This window comes from Zalophus californianus, chromosome 6, assembly GCF_009762305.2.
Source record: "Zalophus californianus isolate mZalCal1 chromosome 6, mZalCal1.pri.v2, whole genome shotgun sequence".
NCBI classification, from domain to species: domain Eukaryota; kingdom Metazoa; phylum Chordata; class Mammalia; order Carnivora; family Otariidae; genus Zalophus; species Zalophus californianus.
The window spans coordinates 10,036,648-10,050,237 of record NC_045600.1 but is presented as its reverse complement, the minus strand read 5'-3'; positions in this window follow the sequence as shown (position 1 = coordinate 10,050,237).

Genomic DNA, 13,590 nt, shown 5'->3' with positions numbered 1-13,590 from the left:
TCTTGGCTCTTGCCACAGTTTGGCTATTGCTCCACTGACCTTCTTTTCCTGTCCTCCGAAGCGGCTTGTTAAAGCTCTCTGTGCCCTCCTGGGGCTGTTCTCACCCTGTCCGCTTGGTCTTGGCAGTCAGCGTCGCCGGCCGCCCCCCTGACAGACTGGTGTCGATGAGGCAGGATCGGTCTTGTTTTCCCACCTGTACCCTTCCTTGGGTCCCTACACTCACCCTCCCCACGTCTCCCCAGCGAAGACCTCTGTGTTCTTGAAGGATATTTTCTTTAACTCTGTAATTCTGGGTTGAAAATTTTCTTTCAGCGGTGTAAAGATACCATTCCACAGTCTTCTGGCCTTCATGGTTCTGATGAGATGTTTGTGGGCATTGGGATGTATCACTTTGTCTCTGAGCATTTTCAAGATTTTCTCTCAAAAAAAATAGATTTTCTCTCCAAATTTTGGTTTTCAGCAGTTTGACTGTCATATGCTTAGACACGATTTCTTTTTTATTCTTACTTATCCCATTTGAAGTTCATCGAGCTTCTTGAATCTGTAAATTCATGTCTTTAACCAGATTTTGCAAGTTTTGACCATTATATGTTTTGTGCCCTTCTCTCTCTCTCTCCTGCTTTTGGTACTCCAATTGTGGATATCTTAAGCCTTTTGCTCTAACAATCTGAACTCTGATCATTTTTCAGTCTCTTTTATTTCTCTTCATCAGGTTGGATACTTTCTACTGATGTATGTTCAAGTTCACCGGCTTGTCTCTCTGTCTTTTCCAATCTGCTTCAAAGTCATTTGGTGAATTTTTATTTTTAGTTTTGTGCAGTTTTTCAGTACTAAAATTGCCATGTGGTTATATTTTGCATTCTCTCTCACTGATCACTGTTGTCTGTCACTATGGATCACTTTGTGCCTTCTAGGATTTTTATAAATGGCATTGTACATAGTGTACTCTTTTCTTTTCTTTTGGTCTGATTTCTTTCACTTAGCATCTGTGTATCTGCTTTGGTGAAATGTCTTGAAATATTTTTTCCTTGTTTTTTTAAATTGGGATTTTTTTCCTCATTTTTCAGTGTTGAGTATTGTTATATGTTCAGGAATCAGATATGTGATTTGCAAATAATTTCTCCCAAACATTGTCTTGTCTTTTTAGTCTGTTAACAGTATCTTTCAAAGAGAGAAAGTTCTTAATTTTGATGAACTTTGATTGGATTGATTTATTCTTTTGTGGATTGTGCTTTTGGTGTCATAGCTAAGAAATTTTTGCCTAATCCAAGGTTACAAAGATTTTTTTATTTGTTTTCTCATTGAAGTTGGCGGTTAAAGTTTTAGGTTTACTTCTACAAATAGACTTTGAGTTAATTTTTGTATAAATTCTAAGACACAGATCAAAGGGTTTTGTTTTGTTTGTTTGTTCTTGCTATCAAGTTGTTTCAGCACCATTAGTTGAAAAGGGCGCCCGGGTGGCTCAGTTGGTTAAGCGACTGCCTTCGGCTCAGGTCATGATCCTGGAGTCCTGGGATCGAGTCCCACATCTGGCTCCCTGCACAGCGGGGAGTCTGCTTCTCCCTCTGACCCTCTTCCCTCTCATGCTCTCTATCTCTCATTCTCTCTCTCTCAAATAAATAAATAAATAAATAATCTTTTAAAAAAAAAAAGAAAATATCCTTTGGTCCATTGAATTGCTGGTACAACTTTGTCAAAAATCAACTGAACATATTTGTGGGTTTATTTCTATGCTTTCTGTTCTGTTCTTTTGATTTATTTATGTATATTTATGTTCACACCATGTTGCTACTATAACTATGTGTTGTAGCTTCACACCGTAGCTTTATAAGTCTTGAAAGCAGGTAGTGTAAATCCCCCAACTTTGTTCTTTTCTTTCCAAGTCATTTTATCTATTCAAGGTCCCATGCATTTCCATGTGGATTTTAGAATCAGCCCTTCAATTTATTCATTAAAGCACAGTGGGATATTTATTCCAATCGCATTGGATCTTAGATCTATTTGGGAGAATTGATATCTTAACAATATTGAGTCTTCTGATATATGTAATTCCTTCTGAGAAAAAAAGAAATAGAATGACATAAAAAGATAAAGTCTGAGCATGGGTTTTCCAGTGGCCTTGAGTATGTCACTTCCTCACTCTGAGCCTCTGTCTATCTCCTCTTCTGTAATTGAGGGGAGAATATGCTCTGTGAGATCAAGCCAGATAATGATAGAGAAGCTGACAGTGTTTCTGGGTAACATAGAGCTTTTCACACAGTCGATGTTATTGTTATGCACCTGGTGGGTTTGTCAAAATAAATGTCCAGTATAGAGGGCTTGGTGTTATTTGGCTATCAGATTTTGTTCTCCTTATCCTCGTCATTATAATCACAATGACCATCACTGTCAGCCAGTGCTAAGCCTTCTAGGGGAGGTTCCATGTACTCACAGCCATCACTCTTGTTTGGTGATTACCCCAATCTGATGTCTATTAATTGGCATTCACAGCATCTCCTCTCTCCTTTGAAGTGCTCACTGTTTTTCAAGTCTGATTCCAAGTCTGACAATTTCCTCCTACTTGCTGCTAGCTATTTTCAGGCTAGTTCTGTGGACTCTGGTTTCTGTCTTTCTGTCTCCTTCCCCGGTCGTGTCTTTTTTTTTTTTTTTTAACCTATCTGATGTGTTGTTTCCAGGAGCCACTTGCACTAACCCCACACTTACTCTTTCTTCATCGCCCTGGGTTCTGTGCCACTCACTGGATACTGGGACTAGGGGATCTTGGAACAAGGGTTCTGGCCACTACCTGTGACCAAGCTCCTGCCAGGTCCTAGCACCTGTCTCAGGTGTCCACGGATTCTTTCTCCTTGCTCACCTCAGCCTGCACCAGCTACCAATGTGAAACCCACCTGCTCCTGGCAGTGACTGGTAAAAACATTGTCATTTCTCCATCACTGCCTGAGCTTAGGTCTCAGATTCCAGATGTGTCAAAACCCAGCCCAAAGTATTCTCTTTACATTTAATGAATGCCTGCTATATTAGGGTTTACATTTACATTTTTATGTGCTTTCTAATTTTTCTATTTAATGGTCCTTTTACTCTCCTTTCTTGCCCTCTTTAGGACAGATATTTTTATTATTTCATTTTCCCTTGCTAAGTTGGAAGATAAACACTTGACTACTCTGTCAGTGCTTGTCCTAAAACCTGCAGCACGAGTCCTTTGATTTATCAAGGTACAATACTAATTAGTACTTTGACCCTCCTCCTGAACAATACAAGGAACTTAGAACACCTTAATTTCACACACCTCCATTCTAACATACAAGTTGTGGTTGTTGTGTATTTTCAATTCCATATAAATTACGCAATTATGTTATTATTGTTGTATGCAGCCATATTTACTTAGGTAAGCCCACATGTTTGCTGGTTTGGGTTCTCCACTTCTTAGTGCATTTGACCTTCCTTGACCTTCCCTCTTGCTTATTCTTTCTCCTAGTGAGTTTGCTGTTGGCAAATTCTCTCTGCTTCTCTTGCCCTGAAAACGTTTGATTTCACCCTCATCCCAGGAGGATAGTTTTGCTGGTTGATAGAATTCTACTTCCTCCATCGGAACTTATTTTCCTTTCATCTTTTATCTGTTCCCATTGCCCTTTGGTTTTCATCCTTGTCCTTGAAACGTGAGAGGTCGGTGTCCTCCCCCTTTGAAGACAATGTAACCACACCACCTGGGCTGCCTGAAAAATTAACTTTGTTTTTTATTGTCTGCAGTTCAAAAAGATGCGTGTCTGTGTTTAGATATTTCCTTTTTTTAAATTTGATTCTCCTTGGGATTTATTAAATATCTTAAATTTCACAAGAGATCTCTTTCATCAGTTCTGGAAAAGTCTTAGCCATTGTTAGAAAGTGCTTCTGTCCGTTCTGTCTTCTCTGGCTTTCTGACTTCAGTTATGTGTGTCTTAGTTTCCCTCAGGACACTGCTTACGTCCACTGACGCCTCTTTGTATTTTTATCCTTCTCTCCATCTTGCACCTGGGGGAATTTCTTCTGACCTATTTTTCAGTTCACTTAATTTCCTCTCTTTTTTCAGTGCTGTAAAATTATTTTAGTATCATCCCCCCAAGACTGAACACAGAGTAAAAAAGGGTATAACACATCATCTCTTAAATTTCAAGTGAAAAGCATCGAAATATACCAATTAAACTTTCTTTAAATAACCCTCTCGAGCAACTGGCTGAAGAACAGAGGATGAGCTGCTTTTACAAGAACACTTTTGTGGGAGCACTTCGGATGATTTAGATGAATTTGTGCTTAGGTGCCACGTCATGGAACATATTCCTCACGTTCCAAAACTGGTTCTTTCACAGAAAATTTGCTTGTGAAATATCACAAAACCTCCAAATATCCAGAGAAAAATGCCTTCCTCCTGTCACAAGGACATGAGTTGCTCTCCAGCAGGTGGCAATGCTTTCTGCTTTTACAACATGATTCCCTATTGTGATCTGCAGGATGGTGGTTGGTACCCACTTTCTCCTTCATGGGGATTGTTCCCAAAAGCACTGCCCAATACACTTCCTGCATGCAAATCTCCAGTTGAGTCTCAGAGTGTTTGTTAGGACCCCAAACTGCAAGCATAAGTTATGAACTGCCCTGAGCTTCTATTTTTCACCTGTAAAGCAGAGATGATCATTGCAACTATGTCAGAAATTATTGCGGAGATTAAGTGAGATAATACATGCAAAGTGCCCGGGAGAGAGCCTGACACACTTAGCACTCAAAGGAGTTTGTTATTAAGATTATTAATAAAATGGGGACATTATTATCTCCATTTACACATGAGGAACCTGAGGGTCAGAAAGTTCAAGTAACTTGCCAAAGTCACATAGTCAAGAGTGGAGCTGGGATTTAAATGTTATGTATGTGTGTGGTAGTTATATATATGTAAGTGCATATATATAAATGTTTATGGTTGTATATGTGTATGTGAATATACATATATGTATATATGCATGCATGTGAATATGCTTATATGTATATATGCATATGTGGGTTTTTTTTACTTTTTTAAAAAAGATTTTATCTATTTATTTATTTTAGAGAGAGAGAGAACACAAGCAGCAGCGGGAGAGAGAGAGAGAGACTCTCAAGCAGACTCTGCGCTGAGCGTGGAGCCCGACTCAGGGCTCAATTCCATGACCCTGAGATCATGACCTGAGCTGAAACCAAGAGTTGGATGCTTAACCAACTGAGCCACCCAGGCACCCCTAGTTTTTTTTTTCCTACTACTACTTTATGTTCCCTGTTGTTCTTTGGAGCCAACACAGAAGTTTACGTAGAAGTTTGATTAGAATAAACAGTTTGTGGAGGAAGTTTTCAAGGGCAGAGAGAAGTTTGTCTCTTGAGGCTTATGGGAAAATGTGTGACAATCGGTTTCAAAGAAGTGGAAAGAAGACCCAGGTGTACAACAGATCTGTGATAAAGGGACTGAACTAAAAGGATGATAAAGCATGGGAATGAAAGGGAAGTATTGTTTGGGACTACCATTCCTATTGCAGCAATTGAAAAGCTGAAGCAGTGTACGTCTCAGAAATTTTGATGGTTTTCGGAGTTACGTTTAACCAATTGCCAAAGTCCTAGAACTGGGCGGAAAAGCCATTAGAGTTCGTGTTCTCTAGACAATTTGCACAACCCGCATGCAGTTTTTTCTTTTTCTTTCTCCACTCCAGGGTAATGGAAATAATACTTCTTTTTGTAAAGGATTCTCCTGAGCACCGCCAGTTGAGAATAGAAGGAACATAAAATGAAAAGCAAAACGAGTAAGAAACCCTTTCTATTAGAGTTGGGAATCAACAGAAAGAAGCAGATGAGGAAACAGTATTTAAAACATCAATCATGCCAGCTCTCAACATCTACCCCTCTGAGCGCTATTCTCCCAAGACCCCTACTGTGGCCTGAAATCTCGCCAGTGGTTTGGGGTAGAGTAAGATCCAGGAGAAAATCAGTGAAAGCCTCCTGGTCTTTTATCTCTTTCTGCTCTGTCAGAGACGCCACAGACCTCTTAAAGAAAGCAAAGTTTCACATTGACAGAACACATGTTGGAGACCCAATTAACTGTCCTGAGACGCGCCCTAGGGACAGGACAGCCTGGGCAGCTCAGGGGAGCACATCCTCCACCTGGAAGAGAGGATGGTTCTGTCAGGCCGAGGCAAGGGAGCTCAGAGGCTCCCAGAGTTCATGTGATGGGAGAGTAAAAAAGAACTTCTAATCAGGAGCTGTTTTGTGCACAAAAATCACAGGTGTCTACGGGTGCAGATGAATCATGGCCTCTATAGCTAGGGAATTGGAGGCTTCGGACCAGGAGAGTAAAAATCCAATTTTAGAACTTTCCAGCCAAAGCTACCTTTTGCTGAGATAAAGGCTCAACTCTGCCCCCGCCCTGCTTACAAATCCAAATTTCAAGACTCTTCCTTCCATCTCTGGCCCTGAGTGGAATAAATCATCTGAACAACAAAATAATCATTATATGCGGACGCCCTGCATGATAGCAATGGAAAAGCCAAGAAAACCTGAGAAGTTGTTAGACACAATCATTATGTTCAAAATGTTCATTGAGGTGGTCAGTTAAGATGTGAGCCGGTAGTTTTCCTGTATGTGGTATGAAAGGCAGCCAGCCAAAGAAGAAAAGATTTTATGCAAAAGAGCAACAAAATGTACAATATGTCCCTGATGCTATTAACAAGAAATGTGCAAGAGCTTTAGGAAAAAAAGAAACAGCAGAAAGAAAACCTGGTGAAGGTCACATAAAGATGAGATTCCTCTGGTACTTAGATGGGAAGACTCTCCACGTTATAGGGTCTAAATTTCCTTGCAATTGATTTATGCATTCAGGATAATTCCTATCAACATTCCAGCAGAACTCTTCTTGGGCTCTAACAAAAGGATTCTAAAATTCATCTAGAGGGATGCCTGGGGTCTCAGTCGGTCCAGAGCCTGCCTTCAGGGTTCTGGGATCGAGCCCCATGTTGGGCTCCTTGCTCAGCAGGGAGCCTGCTTCTCCCTCTGCCTGCCATTCCCCCTGCTTGTGCTCTCTCTCTCTTCCCCTCTCTGACAAATAAATAAATAAAATACCTAAAAAAAATAAAATTCATCTAAAAGCCTTGTTTTATTTTTAAAAAATTCTAGAAAAATCTTTTCCAAAAAAAAAAAAAAAGAATCACACAGGACACTTGTTCCATAAAGTCAAACCACAGTATTAATATGTAAGGTACCGGGGCACAAAGACACTTTGCTCTAGCCAAGAGAATCGAGAAACAGATCCATGTGTATATGAGAATTCGATTTACAAAAGATCACAGTTCAAATGAACTATGGCTATCCAGTTGACCCGATACAACTTTTGGGGGAGATAATCTGCAAGAAAATGCTTCAATATCCTATCATCTGCTTATCCTTTGAGTGAGCAATTTGAATTCCACTTCTATAGTTAAAGGCTATGCATCTTAGTATTTTTAAAATTTGAAAACAATTGAGAAGCCCATTCAAAGAGAACTTTAAAAACTATGGCACACCTCAAATACGGAATATGATACAGTCATTAAAATGATACATTATTATGCCCAAAAAATGTTTAAAAAGCAGTGTGTCGAGAAGGATTGCATTTCGGTAAGTGTATATTTGTGTGTGCACACATGCATCTATTTTAGCATGAATGTATTTATATAAGAAAAATATATAATAAAAGGCTAATAGGACTCACTCTGGGTGGTGGGTTTTTGCATGACTTCATTTTATTTTTCGTATTGCTTTTATGGCTTTTATGAAGTTTGTATAATGATCATGTCTGACTCCTGTAACTAAACATTAATAAAGGCAGCTTTTGTAAAGGGGATTGAAAAACCCTCATTGGTAGAATAGTCCTGTCTCCTTTGCTAAACCCTACAATTGATGACATCAAGTGTCTTATTCATCTAGCCATGGGGCACATTTGTTCGGAGGAAGAGCTCTCTCTGGGAGAAGTGTCTTAGTGGACTAGTGAAAAATCTGCACCCCGATTTAGCTTCCTATTTGTCTCGCTTTCTTGAAACCTGAACTTCAAATTCAAAGCCCAATTGTTCAGACGGTCTTATCTCGTTCAGCTAAGTCAGACATCTATGGCGTATCCTTGACCTTTTTAGAGCCATTGTAGGTGTCACTCACTTGAACAATACTTCAGGGTCTTTTAAAATCAGAGCAGAAAGAATTGTGCTAATATGAAGCTCAACTGGAGCCGGATTCCAGGAAGAGACAATGAAATTATTTTATGCCCACAAACATCCATGCTGTCACTAAAAACTATGGAGGTTACAGATTTCCCTTTGCTTCAAAAGCCAAGATCTTATAACTGAATTCAGTGCACAGTGTGGACAATAGAAATGATTGGCAACATTGATTTCTGCATTTTTTTCATACTCTTTACAATGACCTTTCTTGTAATTATTTTTAATCTTGAGATACATTCTTTCATAGCATTTCATTTTGTAAACGGCCTCAGATCTTTTTGGAAGAAGCTTAGATTTGGAACCCCTTTCCAAGGAGGCCAAGATGACCAGGAAACCGTGACCTTCAGAGCCAGTCCGCCTTGTAGGAGGTTCAGTGCCGTAGGTCCAGACTCAGCACCTAGAACTAGTGGAGACCTGGGGGTGGGGGTCCTCCCAGTGGAGACATTGACCCATGCATCGGGATCTCTCTGGTTTCTTTCACGCATGAGGCCTGGAGGGAGCTTTCCTGAGCATTCCCAGCCTCGGAGACTCAGGCCCCATCCTGGGGGGGGTTGACCCCAGAGAGGGGGTCCTGCAGTGGGTGGAGGCATCTGAGCCAAAGATGGTGTCTCCTGCGGCACGTGGAGGGCTGCAGGCACCGACAGGGAGGCTCAGTGATGGTGGCCGCGATGGGGCGCTCACTCCATCCCTCAGCGGCAGTGGACTTGTGACCGTGCCTTGTGCTTCCCTCCCAGTCCTCTGGCTCTAGGGCGCCCCCTGCCCCTGGGGCCCTGCCTCTGTGTCCCCGGGGGCAGAGCCTCCCAGAGCGCGTGCACAGGGGTCTGGCCAGGTGCAGAGCTGAACCTCCCTGGGAAGAGTCTCTGTCCCTCTTTGGTGTCACTTCTTCTTCAACCCGGAGGTTTCTCTCACCTGCCTCTCAACCCCCATAATATCGCAAACCAGTACCTTTGACTTCATGCTGGGCACCGGTGGCTGCTGTACTAGTTTTCGTATATACAGGCTCAGTGTTTCTAATGCTGCCTAGTACTGGTGGGGCACCAGACTTCGTCCAGGGACTGGATGACCTTGGGCAGGACAACTTTGTCTTTTGGCCTCAGGTGCTTCTTTAATAAAAGGGGTGGGGGGAAGAAGGAAGAAAGGGCTCTAGATGCAGGCACAATGCAGGGCATGGAGCGCTGCTCCTTAGAGTGGGTCACACAGAGCACCGAATCAATGGGGTGCTAAGAAGTTTTATAAGAACTTGATAAACACTAGATTAAACAAAGCAAAGCATGCTTGTCCTGCAGGACTTTTCCGTGCCTTTGACATGATTATGCACTGAAAATCTAAGCTTTTCATAGAGCCCCCTGAGGGATTTGTGTGTCACATGATCGCTTTCAGGAAGATGACAACAGTGGCCCTATTTTGTTCTCTCCTTGAGCACCACCTGGCATCAGTGAATGAATGAACACTGTTTACGCACACTAGGAATTCAAAACATATTTTTAAGTTGAGTTTAATTGATTTCACCGACGTCCTTCCAAATATGTGATTCTGTTATTAAGGATTTGACGGGGCCTCTCATCAACTATATTCAATCCATAACCCTGAATTCTTTATGAAGCAGAATTTTGGAAGCAGGGACCTAGTCTTGGTCAGGTAGGTAACCCCATGGTAAAGGGGTTACTGCAGAGGCGGTACGTCGGTCAGTGCAGGGAAAACAACTGGAAGGGTTTCTGGCATTGACACAGAGCCCACGCAGGAGAGGAGATACTGGCGTTGGGGTCTGTGGCTCTTTAGACCCAGAGATCACCAGCAAATTCCTGGTGCCAGGGCCAAGCACGAGAAGGGACCTTCTCTCTCGGGCCACTCTGAGTCTGTCTGCGCATGTGTACTTCTAAATATCCTCTGCTTCTCCATTTCTTATGTGGCCTTCTGTCACTGACCGTGACCTTTCAGCTCTAACCCCACAGCACCCTGACAAATTGCCAGAAAGGATGTGATTGGTCCAGGCCATGCAACTCATGCACGGTCAGCCAATGGAGCGTTGCCCTTGAATCAAGTTCTATCCCAAGCTCAGTTGGCCCTCGAGGGCTGGCAGATCCCCGAGGTGAGGAACATGAGCAGGTACTTTCTGCGTCAGTCTTGGAAGAGAGGGCCGGGGAGGACTCAGAAAATTTGGGTGTTCTATCATATAGTCTTCTCCGTCTGGAATTCCCAGGTCCCATCCCCCCACACACTTCCCCCTTTGCATTGGTTACCTATGCTGTACTACAAGCCACCAGAAGTTAGCTCATGATCCTGCAGCTCAGCCGCGCAGTTCGGGCCTGGGCCAAGCTGGGCTGACCTTGGCACGGCTCGGCATCTGCAGTCAGCTGCGCTGCTGGTCTAGGATGGCCTCCCTCACAGTTTTGCCGTAGGCTGGATATCAGCCCTGAGCCAGGCGTCTCCCATCCGTCAGCCGACTAGTCTGGATTCGCTCACACAGCAGACACGGCGTGCTGAGCCGGCTCCACCTCACAGCTCTCTCTCCTCCGAATCCTCTTTTAACCAAACCCATTGCTTTTTCTACCCTGATGCCCAGGCTAGCCTGCCTTCAGCTTAATGAATTTTCTTTCCTTCTGACCCTCTCACGAGTGTTGAGCATAGACACCCCCCCCTGGCTTGCCAGATTTCACAAGTAAAAATATAGGACAACCTGTTCAAGTAATTTGAATATTACATACACAACAACAACATATCTTTTTAGTATAAGTATATCCCAAATATACACTTATACTAAAAGATTATTTGTTAAAATTCAAGTTTAGCTGGACATCCTGTATTTTATCTGGCACCTCTCCCCTCCCATAACTCCTGAGTCCAGCCTCAAGGGAGAATAGGGGGCACTGACCTGCTTCTAGGGTGCATCGAGGACCCTCTGTAACCAGTAGGGTGTGGGGCCAGCCTTTGGTGATGCGGCAGTGGGTGTGGGATCAACATCTTCTTCTCTCATTGCCTCTTTCCATGTGAATAGTGGGTCATAAAACGTAGGCTGAAGGTAACCATTATTTGAGGGATCCCAATTAATTTGAGAAACATTGGAGCGCCCCTCTCAAACATGGTGCTGACGAAGGTATCGGGCAGGGATGCATAAAAGAGTCCATGTTGCCCTGCTCATCTTACTCTGCTTGGGCCTGAGGTCAATGGACTTCTCAGCCCAGGCTATCCTGGTATTATTTAAATAGTTAATAGCTTGAATGTTTTATAATATTTCAAACTGGTGGCCCACGAGCTGAATTCGGGACTTGGACTGGGGACTTTGCCCATGCATGCAGACCCCGTGGGTTAAAACGTCAATTAAAGGACGTGCTCTCATCTTTGGCTCTCTGTCCACAAGGAGAGGGCTGGGTTATCACACCTACTTTCTAACACTTCTGTATGGATCCAATGGTAAGGAGGTCCAGGGTGGAGCCGTTCAAGCAGGCTTTGCGCATCCCTTCCTCTAACTTGGGGGGAGGGCTTTCTTTCCTATGTGGACAGGCAGAGCAGGATGGATCCCCAGTCACATTTGGCATGAGGCACTGGAGCAAACATTTGCCTGTTTTCCCCCACTAGAATGTAAGCCCTGTGAGCTGGGCTTACTGTTTGCTTTGTTCACTGCTCTATTCCCATTGCCTAACTACCAGCGCCCGGCACACAGTAGGTGTTCGGTAAATCTGGGTTGAAGCAGTGAATGCATGCGTCCAAGAGCAATGGCTGTCCACGCTCTTTAATATAAGTTCTTGTTCAATGTCCATCTGCCCTACAAGTCTACAGTTGTGTGAGCCCCATGGCATGGGACCCATATTGTCGGGTTCCCTCCCTCACTCAGAATCTTCCAGAATGCCTGACCCAATAAAAAATGTTCAATGCAGGAACCTCTTCCTTTAATATCTCTGACGTGCATGGCCCCAGGAAAATCAGTCATTTATTTCTGTAGGAGCCAAACCCACAGTTGGAGAGAGTTTTGGCAGCTCTTCAAGCGTTTGAACCTAGCTATTACTCAATATCTAGTCCAAAGCAACAGAAAGGAATTGCATGTGTCAGGTTGCCCAGGGCACGGGGTGGGCTTTCTGGGGTTCCTTCCTTTCAAATACGAGAAGTGGTGTCCGCAGGACCAACAGGCAGGGAGGATGGGATGGGGAGGTGCCGAGGGCCACAGGGGGTGGGCTGGGACAGAGGACTGTGGGTGCAGGTGGTCTCACAGAGAAGGGATATGGGACGGGCCAGGACAGGGCATGTGGTGGGGTAGGCCTTACAGTGTGGCGCCTTCCTGGCTGGCCCCTCACCCTGGCCTCACCACACTGGGTCTTATCTCCGCCCAGCCGTCAGATGATTTTCCCAGTCACACACATCCACATCTGCTCGCTGCATACAACTGCTCCGCCCTGTCTACAGGGCAACGTCTAAACCACTTATCTAGCATCCAAAGCCTCCAACCTTTTACCTCCAAATACCTCTCCAGCATTACCTTCCACTGTGATCCTACGCGAACCCTCTATTACTGCAAAACTGGGTTTTTCTCTCTCTTTTTTATCAGAACATACCTTTTCCTTTCTTTCCTCGCTGGCCCTTGCCCACAGAGGGTCTCCTCTACTCTCCCTGAGACCATCTTACTCTTCTATCTTTTATTTAAGACCTACCTGGTTTTTAGGATCCAACTCAAGTATGACCTCCTTAGGGTGTGTATGAGTATTTCTTCCAAGGGCACCTTTTGGGATGACTCCTTCCTAGACACACACCACCCACAGCCACCCTCTAGGTCTTGGCACTAACTTCATTGTGGGGACGGGTATTTCCACACGCATGACACATACATGCAGAGAAGTCGGCATCCTATTGTGTTTCCCCATTAGATTTGGGCAGATGGATGCCTCCTTGAGACTGGAGGGACACACTTGTAGGGGTAGGGACTCCAGCTGCTAAAGATGCCCTATTGCAACTGAATATTGCCCCCAGATTCATCCCACTGACCAAGTTTGTGCCCACCTGGCCACGTGGACCCTCACACTTTCTTTGATCTTGGGGTTGCCCTTGGCCATTTGACCTCCCATGCTACCTCGGCCCATTATCACACCCCCTTCTTCTCCTAGAGCATGATTTGGAGCCCCGGCCCTGGTCCCAATCTCCTCTGACGGTGATCTAGTCCCTGACATCTGGGCCATGACATTTCAGGATGGCCTCCCTTCACTGTACTGCCGAGATTAGTCAGGATGAAGGTAGAAAGCTGCTTATTCCTCCCGATGTCCCTTGTGCCTTTTCCTGGGACCCTCAGGAAAGATCAGCAGTGGCAGACATCTCCCGGGAGGCCACGACATGAGGCTGTTTCTGTTTTTGACTTTCTAATCACAGTTGA